Below are 13,153 nucleotides of genomic sequence, written 5' to 3'. Positions count from 1 at the left end.
AAAGAGAGCTGTGAGGAGAAGTTAACTAGAATTCTATCCCTTTCCAGCACTCGTTTAATGAATATTTATGGTGTTTTCACACTGAGTGAGATGCTACACTGGGCTTTCTGAAGGACTCCAAGTTAAGGCGTAACTTATACAATATCACAGAAAGCTCACAAAGCCATCAATGACTATTTTTAGGCATACTTGAAGAATTCAACTAAAAGCATATGCTTTTGCATTATTCATAACAGTGAAAAATAACTTGCCAAATGCCTTGCTTGACATTTATGTCAAGATACATTTATCTACCAATTTGCCAATTCAATAACTAATCTTTTCAGAAAGAGGCTTTTATTTGCCAGGGCTTATTTTCAGCGAACCTATATCGGTTCCTGATGATCGCTGTTGGAAGATTGATTCTAAAATGATGGGGTTGGCACACACCAAGTTTATCAGTCTGCAGTTAGTAGAATAAAACTTAAAAAAAATTTTTCTCATATCCCATCAACTGACACTTCTTTAACTTTCCAGGAATTCCAAAAATTACCGACAGGGGCTTTTCCTGTAAGGAATTGATTCACCTGCGTGAAAGAAAATTTTTGTGTACAATGAGTCGTGTGTGTGTGTGTGTGTGTGTGTACAAGTGTGTTTGCAGAATATATGTGTGTGTGACTTCCTTTTGTCAAATTAATTCTCATCGCAACCCTATAAGGTGGAAACTGCCCATTAAACCTACTTTACTGATAAGGAAAATAGTTGAAGCAAAACTGGGTGACAAGAAATACTTTTTCATGAAAGCTGGACATGAGTGAGCAGGGGAGGGGCAGAGAGAGAGGGAGAGAGAGAATCCCAAGCAGGCTCTGCACTGTCAGCACGGAGCCCGACATGGGGCTGGAACTCACAAACTGCGAGATCATGACCTGAACTGAAACCAGGAGTCGGAGGCTTGACCAGCTAAACCACCTGTCGCCACTTAAAGGAAGCACTCTTTTTTGGAAGATGAATTTTCTGGTCCCGGACAATGTCCTTTCATCTGAATAAGGCCACCCATGCACACAAGTTCCAAAGATGGTGGGTGTCGCTGGTGCCACCTGAATGGGGATGAGTCACAGATGAATGAGAATCTTGCCCTTGCTATTGAAGGTCATTGACATTTAAATCAGGACACCATGCCAGTTACATTCATACCAGCTCATGTTTTCGTCTCGAAACAATTCCTTCTTAGTTGACCCTCTGAAATATGAACTGAAATGCTTTTTTTTTAATATTTATTTATTTTTGAGAGAGAGTGCCCACGAGTGGGGGAGGGGCAGAGAGAGAGGCAGACAGAGAATTGGAAGCAGGCTCCGCGCTGTCAGCGCAAAGCAGGACACGGGGCTGGAACCTACAAATCGTGACATCATGACCTGAGCTGAAGTCAGACGCTCAACCGACTGAGCCACCCAGGCGCCTCAAACTGAAAATGCTTTTAAACAATCAATCCAGGTCAACAGTTCAGATGAAAGTCATCAGAAAACCTTATACAATAGCAACAACAATAAAACTGTATGTAAGCCCTTCTCCAGACCAATTAAAAGGGGTCAGTAGGAGTGAGGCAGAGAATCAACATTTTTAAAAGCTTCCTGGGTGATTCTAATGTGCAGCCAAGGATTTGAGCCACAGATCGAAAAATATCTCACCTAGAGGGGTGAGAGCAGAGTCTCTCAGACTTTACTGTGGATAAAAATGACCTAGAAGTGTGTTAAAAATGAGGATGTACAGTTACCAATAGAGACTCTGACTCAGGGGGTCTAGTGAGGAGTCCAGGATCTGCAGTGCAAGTATCCCTTCATCACATTTTTAAAATTTTATTTATTTATTTATTTATTTATTTATTTATTTATTTAGAGCAGGAGCAGGAGAGGGGCAGAGAGAGGGAGAGAGAGAGAATCCCAAGCAGGCTCAGCACTGTCAGTGCAGAGCCCAATATGGGGCTCAAACTCACAAACCATGAGATCATGACCTGAGCTGAAGTCAGGAGTCTGACACTTAACCAACTGAGCCCCCCAGGCGCCCCTCCCTTGACCCCATTTTAAGAAACAACAAGATAGCAAAGAGGCATAGCAAGATGCCCTCTTTTGGCCTCTCTTGGACTAAAATGATTTCTCCTGGTCTTTCCTTTCCAATGTGAAGATCATCCTTATTTCCAAAAATATTTAAGTAAACTAGGCATCACATTAGCCAGGTTAGGTTCTGCTACAGTAACAAACTCTCACACCATAGGGGTTGTTTTTTGTTTTTGTTTTTATTTAGTTTATTTATTTTGTAATTTAAATCCAAATTAGTTAACATATAGTGTACTAATGATTTCAGGAATAGAATTTAGTGATTCATCACTTACATAGAACACCCAGTGCTCATCCCAACAAGTGACCTCCTTAATGCCCATCACCCATCTAGCCCATTCCCCTACCCAACACCTCAGCAGCAACCCTCAGTTCCTTCTCTGTATTTAAGAGTCTATCATGGCTTGTCTCCCTCTCTGTTTTTATCTTATTTTTGCCTCCCTTCCCCTATGTTCATCTGTTTTGTTTCTTAAATTCCACATGTAAGTCACACCTTAGGAGTTTTCTACAAAGTTTATTTCTGGATACATCACTGACTTTCCCATCACATCGGGAGGTCTACTCCATACGGTCACTTAGAGACCGAAGTCAATGGAGACACCACTCTCTGGTAACACAGCCATATCAACAGGTGAGGAGCAGAGGACAGAGAACAGTGCAGAAAACTCCCAATGGCTTGATGTCCCTCGGATGGGAAGTGACACTGGCACAGCCACTCACAATCCATTGGCCACCCCTAGTCACGTGACTCCCAAGAGGGAGAGGAGAGAATGAAGGGGAGCTTGGACGACAATTGATAAATGCAACTGTCTCTTCCAAGGGATTTGAACAGTTGTGCCTTATCTCTGGCTCCTTTCATCTGTTGACAATGTATTATCTTTCTCAATCAAGCAAGCATTTATTAAGCCCCAACTCTGTGATTAGTACTGTGCCAGAAAATAATCGAAGACAGGCTCCAAAAGAAATAAAAAAATAGGCCTCCTAGTTGTTGAGATTCTTGAGGGAGATAATACAGATAAGAAGGAGTTAGTGAACAATAGACAATATTGCACAACTGAGGGCCAAATTATGTGGGTGCCTCTGTGTGCAGTTGCTGCTCAGAAAGGGTGTGATCGTGAGGCCTGGGATGGTCAGGGGAGACTTGCACGGGCACTGGGAAGCTGGATCGGACTTGAAGGAGGTCTAGGTAACAGCTTAGAAGGCGTAGGAATCACGGAGTATGACTCTTCTAGGAGGATCAAGGTGTTACACGTCCAGGGAGACCCGACTGGTCCATTTGCTACTTCTGAGTTTATTTTGGTTTCTATCAAAGCCCATAATTAACTGAACTCAGGACGTCAGTGGAAGTCAGCCACTGGCAAAGCGCAAACTCCAAACAGTGGCTTGGAAATAGGACTAACTTCTACCCTTCCCCTACTGAAGAGGGGAAGGGGGGACGGCTCAGTCGGTCGAGCGTCCAACTTCAGCTCAGGTCATGATCTCACAGTTTATGAGTTCCAGCCCCACGTCGGGCTCTGTGCTGACAGCCTGGAGCCTGCTTCAGATTCTGTTTCTGTCTCTCTGCCCCTCCCCTACTCACTTTCTGTCTCTCTGTCCCTTTCTCTCAAATATAAAAAATAAAACATAAAAAATTTTTTTTTTTTTAAAGAGGGGAAGGGCCCTGGGAGAATCTGTAAACCTTGCCTGTGGTGGCCTCTCTAACATCCCCCAAAGAGTGGCTCCTCCCGTGAAGGCCACGGGTAGAGTCCCGAGGAAGAGCTGAGCGCTTGGAGTTCACCCTGTCAGATGTGATGTAGAGTCGTCTCTTAAGACTTGAAGCTCTCCTGTCCTGCCATGCTGCCACTAATGTCACTGCCACCATCTTTCGGATTTCAAACTCCCGAGGCTTTCCCACCAAAGGCAGGACTCCACCAGCCCAATAAATCAGCAGAAAAATAATAAATAGATGCTCTCACTGCCCGTCCAGAGGAGGCTTGTGCAATCCCCCCCACCCCGCCCGGTGCCCTGTGCTACTGTCACCACTCCTGCCGGGGACCCAGGGAAACTCGGGACGGAAGGTGTGGGTGCCTCCGTCCCTGCAGACAAAGAGCCAAGTCTCCGAGATGTGTGAGCGTGTGCTGGAGGCAGCGCCCGAGGATGGGGTGGGCTGGGAAGATTGGGATCTGCCGGGCTGTGTTGAAACCGAGTCTCGTGCTGGGCCTGGAGGAACAGAGCGTCTGCAGATAAGCGAGCCGGGCTGGAAGTCTGGGTCAGGAGGGGGCTCACCTCTGAGAACAGCCTGCTTGGCGGTGCGGTGAGAACCGTGGTTTGGACATGCCTATTTGCTTGTGGCTTTGGCCCCCACAGCAAGGCGCAGGGGGAGGGGGAGGAGGGGGGAAAAGTGTTGAAATGTCAACAGGGAGGCTGAGGAGTTCTCATGGGTGGCTGCGTCAGGGTGGCCCCTGGGGTAGGAAGGGAGGACTCGGGCCTGGGGTCTGGGAGGAGCTGCTCCTTAGGGACTGCGAAGGGAGAGACCGTACAGACCAGGTTAGCACATCTCCAACTCCTCTGCCTTATAAGTCAGCTCAGCGAAGCCCCGAGAAGGAAGCCGGCCGACCCCAGTCACACAGCTAATGGGGGCAGTCAGCATCGCCCAGTGTTCCAGGCTCATAGTCCAAAGCCACTTGTCCACCACGCTGTCAGGGCAAAGTCATGCACACACACACACACAGTTGTACAAACACACTTACGGAAAATCAGACAACAGAGCAGAGCTTAACTCAGGGTGGGCAAGCTTCTGCAAGATGGGGAGAGGGCCCCAGGAAATGCCCCCCACACCTCGTCAGCCTCGACGGCTTCCCCCTCAGACTAGACAGTGCCATCTTCTAGCAACAGATCCTTAACCTCCCGTCCCAGGTGAACTTCTGATTTTTCGTTAAGGCTCCTCATTCAAGAGGTAACCCACTGGCAGAGCTTTGATGGGACCACAAAGAAATCTCTGACACATCTGAACTGTCCACAGGACGCCTTGGCCTTGGAGCGAAGTTTTCCTGGAATTATTTTGGGGGAGGAGGGGCAGGAATTCTGCTCACTGGGTGGGATGCACATCATTTTCTGACTCTAGCGAAGTGATATGTTGAGTATCACACCCCTGCAGGAGCTGGGAAGTCACCGGAGGGAGAGGCCCACGGGCCTACACCACACTCGGCTGACAGACAGCCTCAGAGGGTGCCTCCTTCATGGGAGCTTCTCCGGGAAAAGGCCACATGCTCTGACCCTACACTCTGCCCTCCTGGCCAGTCCCTTCCAGCCTCACTTCACTGGTGTCTGAGGCTGCTCTTCAGGCGCTGGGTCGAGAGGTTGTGGGCCTAGTGGCTCGAAACACAAACTCTGGAGCCAGACTGCTCAGTGCAAGTCTCAGCCCCACCACTCAGCTTTGTGATCTTGAGCCAGTTACTTGACCTTTATTCTTCAGGCTCCTTATCTCTAAAATGAGAATAACAATAGTCCCTCCATTACAGGGTAGTTATTGGGGATTTTATTTATTATGTAAAGTACTCGGGGTGCCTGGGTGGCTTAGTTGGTTGAGCGTCCGACTTCGGCTCAGGTCATGATCTCGTGGTCGTGGGTTCGAGTCCCACATCGGGCTCTGTGCTGACAGCTCGGAGCCTGGAGCCTGCTTCGGATTCGTGTCTCCCTCTCTCTCTCTGCGCCTCCTCCACTCATGCTCTGTCTCTCTCAGTCTCTCAAAAAAAGACAAATGAATGTTAAAAAAAATGTTTTAATATTATGTAAAGTACTTAAAATCTAGTGCAATGTGTTCCTTTACTATAATCAGTATTCCCTCTTCTAGACATAAAGTAAATTTCCTGTTTTGTCAATGGGACCAGCATGAGAGAAAGAACATGTATTAAAGTAATAAAAATGTCTCAACCTCATTCATTCATTCATTCATTCATTCAGCATGCACCATGGCTGTGCTTGTTCTTTTCAAGTAAAAAAGCCACAGATAAAATACAACGACTCAAATATAGCTTCGGGCACAGCTTAGCTTCCACTTGTTTCTCCTGGATCTCCAGCTGTTCTCCGCAGACCTATAATTGTCCCAGCTGCTTTCTGAAAACATCAGCCCAGCCCCTCTCCCAGGTGAGTGATGGCAGCAGCCTGGCACGCCTGGGTCCCACCTGGGCACCCAACGGGAGCGTCTGCATCCTTCCTAGGCTGTTCTTTTGAAATTCCACACCAATAATTAAGGATTTCTAATTCTGTAGTAATTGAGCACTATTTGGGACTGATTAAGTAGATACTATCTAAATAATTATCTATTATAGCGTTGCTGTCTTTTGTGTGGGTTATGAATGGCTTGTCCAAAGCGAACATAAACTCTCTCTCCCACCTGGCTCTTATTATGTCTATACATTTTCTCTCCCTGTTCCCTCACTGTTTCTCTCTCTTTCTGCCTTTTCTCTGCTCTTTTTGCTTTCTCTTTCTCCTTCTTTTGCCTTGCTTTGCCACAGCGCCATACGACCTCATCGCTTTGGTGATTTGGTGATAACATCAACCTCTAGTGTTTGCTCCGTGGAATTCCAAACCAAATAAACAGTAGGGCTGATTTTTATTTTAAGTGGTAGAATTGACTGGTGGTTAGGGGACCCTCGTTATATCATGTCCAGGAGTCAGGCACTTTATCAAGGGCAGTTTAATTATTATGTCTAACTTAATTAAACCATCACAACAATCCAGGAAAGTAGATAACATCAATTAAGAAGCGGAAGCAGAGAAAGTCAGGTAGCTTGCCCATGTGTGATATATGTGTAACATACATTAACATGCATGATAATGGAGGTCGCATGTGTATGATCATGTACAGAAAAATGAGCCCCCTTTTCATTTCAAGTCACTGCTGGAATGAAGCAGACCACAAATATCCCTCCCCCCCCCAAGCCTGAAGGTCTTGCTTAACACTTCCAGATGCAGCAGAGGGTCCCTGGTAGTCAGAGGCCCCTGGTCGTTTTCACTTCCCATAACAGCCTGCAGCTCACCAAGGGCAGGGGCCGCGTCCTGTCTGCTTCCACCCATTTCTTCAGCGCTCAAACCTGTGTTCAACACATACTTTTTGTGAATGCATTGAAGGGTTCGTTTGTAGGTATCTTAGTAGTAACACTTGCTCCACACTGATTCGGACCCCAGTAGGGAGCTTGTACTAACTGCCTCATCTCCTACTGTCTTGTCTGTCCAATAAGATGGCACGCATTTCTTTCCCCGTACACTATGGCACCGACAAGTGCTGGGGACACAGTGGATATTCAAAAAGTCCTTGGCAAGGGTGCCTGGGTGGCTCAGTAGTTTAAGTGTCTGGCTTCAGTTCAGGTCACGATCTCACGGTTCACCAGTTCGAGCCCCACAGCTCAGAGCCTGGAGCCTCCTTCACCCTCTCTTTCTGCCCCATCCCTGCTCATGCTGTCTTTCTCTCTCAAAAATAAATAAACACTTAAAAAAAAAAAGTCCTTGGCAAATTAGACTGAATTACTAAATGGATGGCAGCTCCAGGGTAGTTTTCGTTTTTTTTTTTTCAAACTTTTCAAATTTCTTATTTTTAAGTGTTTATTTATTTTGAGATAGAGAGAGTGGTCATGCACACACGGAGGGGTGGAGGGGAGGGGCAGAGAGAGAGAATCTCAAGCTCCTCACTGTCAGCTCAGAGCCCATCGTGGGGCTTGATCTCACAATTTGTGAGATGGTGACCTGAGCTGAAATCAAGAGTTGGATGCTTAACTGACTGAGCCACCCAGGCACCCCAGGCAGTTTTTTAAAGAAAAATAAGGGTGCTTGTCCAGTCTCTGAGCTGAAAGCTATAAAGAACACCCAGCTTCCCCACCCCCCTGCCCACCTGTCAGGCTTACCTGTCAGTGCAGATTGTTGGTAGTGGAGTCAAAGTTTCTCCAAAGTACACATAGTTAATTAAATGGTTGACAGGCCTACTTATCTCACGTTTTAGAGACTCCAAGAATTCTTAGGTGATGGCCAGTTGATGTGGGCTGATCACTCATCAATAGACTTCCAATTGTTAAAACCATCCCTGCAGCAGGGGTAAAAATGTACCAAACATCTTGTGTTTGAGATCAGATCTAGCTTGAGAATATAAGACATTTGTCCCTGTAAATATGAGACATCTTATGTTCATATGCCTGGGTCTCCAGAGACCAGATTCTCCAGACAAATTCCCTTCAAGCTCTCCCTGCACCTTGGGAAGGTTACTTCATGTCTTGAAGCCTTTTTTTCCAGCTTACTTTTTTTTTTTCAATGTTTACTTATTTATTTTGAGAGAGAGAGAGATGGAGATAGAAAGTGAGCAGGGGAGGGGCAGAGAGAGGAGCAGAGAATCCCAAGGCAGGCTCTGTACCCTCAGTGCAGAACCTGATGCAGGACTCGATCTCAAGAACCGAGAGATCATGACCTGAACTGAAATCAGGACTGGAATGCTTAACCAACCGGGCCACCCAGGCGTCCCTTGAAGCCTTTTTTCCATCTGTAAAATGAGGATTTTGTTCTTTGAGTTCTCGTCCACACATCCAACTACTAAGACTCTATGATAGTGGAGGCTGTACAAGAATGAATCATGAGACTATGGATATAGCGATAGCTCATAAATTTGACTACATTGGATCCAAAACAGCACTAGGCAAGAAAGCCTGGGAAGATGCAGCTCTGGGTAGGAAGAATAAACAAGAGATGAGTGGAGGAAATAGGCAGTGGTGGAAGAGACTAGAAAGGATGTGGGGTAACAAGGTAGGCGGTAGGCACTGGGAGCTGGGGTGTGTGGAATGTGATGCAGGTTAGGCCCTTAAGAGGAAGGGAAAGTTCCTGAGAGTGGGAAGGCAGCCCCTGGGCACCCTACAGAACTACCTGGGGAGCTTATTAAAACTACACATGCCCCTAGACCCACCCTTGGGGATTCAATTCCAGCAGATCTAGAGTTGGCTGTGACACCGTTTTTATTTTAATTTTTTTAATTTTTATTTTTAAAGTTTATTTATTTTGAGAGAGAGAGAGAGAAAAAGAAAGAGCACGAATGGGGGTGAGGCAGAGAGAGAGAATCCCAAGCAGTCCCCATGCTATCAGTGCAGAGCCTGATGCGGGGCTCAAACTCACAAACCATGAGATCATGACCGGAGCCGAAATCAAGAGTCGGAAGCTTAACCGACTGAGCCACCCAGGTGCTCCGAAACCGTTTTTAAATATAAGCCCCAGGTACTGTCATGCGGCCACCTGACTTTTGTGTCTGGTGTTAAAGCTAAAGTAATGAGAGGACTTCCACTGGCAGGTGGGGGAGGGGGTGGGTCCTGGAATTGTGGGAATAATACAGTCTACTTGTCCGGGTGCGAAGCAGGGCTTATGCTTTAGGAAAGAAGAACCTGATCCTGTTACTGGGCATCTGTCAGTGTGTAGAAAATGTGTGCTCCCAAGGTTCCTCGTGGCTCTGGTTGACGTTCATGCATCTGAGTACGAAGACTTGGGGATACATGGAGGAGGGCAGCTGCACAGTTCCAAAGAGGTGCTTCCTTGTTGTTTTACAACAGAGTGCCCACAATTACCTTTCTCTTTGAAGAGGCGACAAATAGAAGAGTTAACAGACTCTGGTGCCAGGAAGCCTGAACTTGGACCTCAGGTAGGGTTGCTGATCCGCCCACAAAAATACAGTAAAAAGTGAATTTCAGTGCTGTTTCATCTGGCAGTTCTAATCCCAGCTCCAGCACTTAGCAGCCATGTGAACGTGGGCACTGCTGAATGTCTCTGCACCTCAGGATCCCCCTCTGCAAAATGGGGCAACAGTAGTACTCACCTCATAGAATCGCTATGAGGGTTAAATAGGTTAAGATGTGTTAAGTGCTTAGGACAATGCCTGGCATATGCTAAGTGCTAGATACACGTTAGCTTTTACTGTTATCTGATGGTGCCCTTCTAATGTTTTCATCCCCCAAACCAGGCCAGGGGCAGATTGTTAAGACTTCCTGAAGTTGAAATATTCTTACTTTTACCCCAAATAATTAGATCCAATGTTCACTCCCTTTGGGAGCCAGCAGGCTTCACAGAGCAGGAATGTTCGTGGTCAAAAGCTGCACCAGTAATTCTGATCGGATGCCTCTCTAGTAACCACTCTTGGGCACAGGTGAATTTACTAGCTGAGAATGGATTAGCTCACTCTCTCTATCTTACTGGCAGAGACTAGCCATCCCTAGGGCATGTCTCGCAGGTATGAGTAGTGACTGCTCACGTAGCAGAAATAGACAAAATACAGAATACGTGTGTTCAAAGGGCTTTAGGATGATCTAATTCAATCACAAATAGCACCACACAATAGAACTTTGTGCCGTAACGGAGATATTTTACATCTGTACCACCCAGCCCTATTGAGCACCAAAAATGTAGCTCAGAAACTGGATTTTTTAAATCTTTTTTAAAAGCGTTTGTTTATTTTGAGAGAGACAGAGAGCACACGAGCAGAGGAGGGACAGAGAGAGGAGGAGGAGAGAGAATCCCAAACAGGCTCTGCACTGACAGCCCGATACAGGGCTCGAACCCACAAACTGTGAAATCATGACCCGAGCCAAAATCAAGAGTCAGACACTTAACCGACTGAGCCACCTGGGCGCCCCTGAAACGGAATTTTTTAATGTAGCTTCATGTGGCAAGCAGCTACCGGAGTAGACAACACAGGAAAGGAAGCATCTGGAACCCAGAAAGGTAAAATTGTTTCCCCAAGCCTCACAGTCACTTATTTATAAGGTTGGAGCTAGGGCCCAGGTCTCCTGACTCCTTTTTCAGTGCTCTTTCCACCTGGAGCCTTTAAGAACACGTGCTGTAAGGTAGGGAGACAGTTCTTCTGCTTAGAAAGCCCTGTCACGTTAAACTAGATTACGACGCATTCTTCCCTGTAAAACCCTGAGCGCGCTCTGTCAGGACCAAGGAGGATGAGATACAGAAACACAGCCTGCAGGGTTACAGACATTTCTTAAGGCTCTAATCCTCAAATAAATAGCTCTTTCATCTTCTCCGGGTGACACCCCCTTTGTTAAAGCTGTCAAACTCGGTGACACCTTAAGCCCAACTGGCTACATTAGTGGGCATGCTGCACAGGGGCCGACCTGGTTGGGTCACAGCTCCACGTGCACTGGCCCTTTATGTCCTTCCGCACTGCCACATTCCTAGGGATCCTGTCTGTGTAGGACAAGATGAGGCTTATCCTTGACAACAGGGGAGGCAGTAAAGTGTGGTGAGCTCCGCAGCCAGCCGGGACGCCTGGATTCAAATCCCTACTCTGCCATGTGCTGCATACAAGCTGGATGACCTTGGGCAAGTCACTTAACCTCTCTGGGCCTCTAGTTCCTCATCTATAAACTATGACACAATAACCATACCCGTTTCATAGAGTTGTTGTGGGATTAAAAGAGTTACTACATGGAAGGCATCCAGAACAACCACTGGCATGTAGGAGAAACATTTGATAAACACTAGGTGTTTGTTACAATGGGTCTTCACAAGGAAGTTGTGGTTGGGGAGAGAGGACTTCACGGGCTCGCTCTGATAAATGACTTTGAGCAGGTGGCCTAATGTGTCTGTATTTTTCGGTCTAAATTATGAGAACAATGAGGATCCCCGATTACGAGGATGACAGAGAACAGCAAGGACGGAGTTCAATTCAAGGAACAATCATAATTTTACGTGACTGTGACGTGTTGGAAAAGCTTTCTCTGCTAACAATATTTTCTTAGAAGTTCAGGAAGTCCCACTTTTCCATTTCAGGGCAGTGGCCACATTTTACGTCTCACAGACCCTCTCAGAGTAAGATGAGATCGTGGAGTCTGAAGGATAGAAGCTGGGACCCACAGGGTAAATCCAGGCTGCAGATGTGTTTTGCTTGGCCTGCAGTGAAGACCCAACAATGTTTTTAAAATGTTTAATTGGTTGCCAACATTACGCGCACGCACACACACACACACACACACACACACGAGATTTCACATTTTAAAAGTCCAGGTTTCCAGCTCCTCTTGCAAAACCAGATGATATGGCAACCCTGTCCCTGATTCAAGCCAGGCAACAACTGGCTGGCACAGGGCTAAGGCCCTCTGGGGTGCGACGTTCCCAACCTGGTCCACCTCACTCCGTGTGGCCTGCCCGACTCCATCCATCAGCAGCCCTGATCTAGTCCAACCCTCCCTTCTACTGATGGGAAAACCTAGGGGCCCAGGTTCCCAGCCCCCAGGCCAGTGCCCCTCCTTTGTACCAGTGGTTCTTGAACTTGAGCCCACATCAGAATCACCAAGAGGACCTTCTGAAACACAGATTGCTGGGTGGAAGTTTCTGAGCAGTAGGTTTGCATTTCTAAGGGGTTCCCAGGCGACGCTGCTGCTGTTGGTCCAGGGGAAGCACTTTTGAGAATAACTGTTTCACATCCAACCACTTTCTATTTGCGAACTTATCGGCGTCCACCCAGCAACGGACTGTTCCATTGATCCCACCCCTCTTTTCCCACTGTCCCTTTTCCCTTTGAGTTTCTCTCATCTTTTTTCTTCTTAGCCATTTTTTTTTTTTACCCCCACCCTCACTTTTCTCAGTTACCTATTTTCTGGAGGTCAGCTGCGGCAGCGCCACGCGGCCCTCTCCGCATAATCTGCCTCGCACCCGCAGACCCCGCCAGGGGCAAATGTCGCCCCTCTCTGTCCAGTCCCAGAACTTCGGGTCCCTCGGAGCCCCGGCCTCCCCCGCCACGGGGTCCCGCTGTCCGCGTCTTCGCGGAGATCTGCAACCCCGCGGTCACAGCTGCCGCGCCGCCTCGGCATCTGTCTCCCTTCACACTCCTTCGGTCGTTTGGACGGTTTTGAGCCACCGGGCCGGGCTGCCCGGCCCGGTTGTCCCCAGAAGCCCGGCGGCCTCCTCCGAGCGGCGGGCTTTGGAAGGAACCAAAGCGATCGCGACCTTAATGGACGAATTTTCTCTTCTGAAAGAAGCCGAAACATGCTGGTGGGCAGGACAGGGCTTTGGCGGATCAGCTCCGGCCCCGCGCCCCCGGCGCCCCTCCC

The 13,153-nt window shown here is 47.5% G+C and overlaps 1 non-coding gene across 1 annotated transcript; it reads left to right on the top strand.

The window, feature by feature from the left end:
• The first annotated feature begins 5,634 nt into the window (after positions 1 to 5,634).
• On the top strand, positions 5,635 to 5,718 carry TRNAR-UCG (transfer RNA arginine (anticodon UCG)). Its single transcript has one exon. It is a non-coding gene; the product is annotated as a tRNA-Arg (tRNA).
• Positions 5,719 to 13,153: the final 7,435 nt, after the last annotated feature.

Source organism: Herpailurus yagouaroundi, unplaced genomic scaffold, assembly GCF_014898765.1.
Source record: "Herpailurus yagouaroundi ecotype Mexico unplaced genomic scaffold, PumYag 188, whole genome shotgun sequence".
Taxonomy (NCBI): Eukaryota; Metazoa; Chordata; class Mammalia; order Carnivora; family Felidae; genus Herpailurus; species Herpailurus yagouaroundi.
This window is presented reverse-complemented; position numbering and strand designations above follow the sequence as displayed.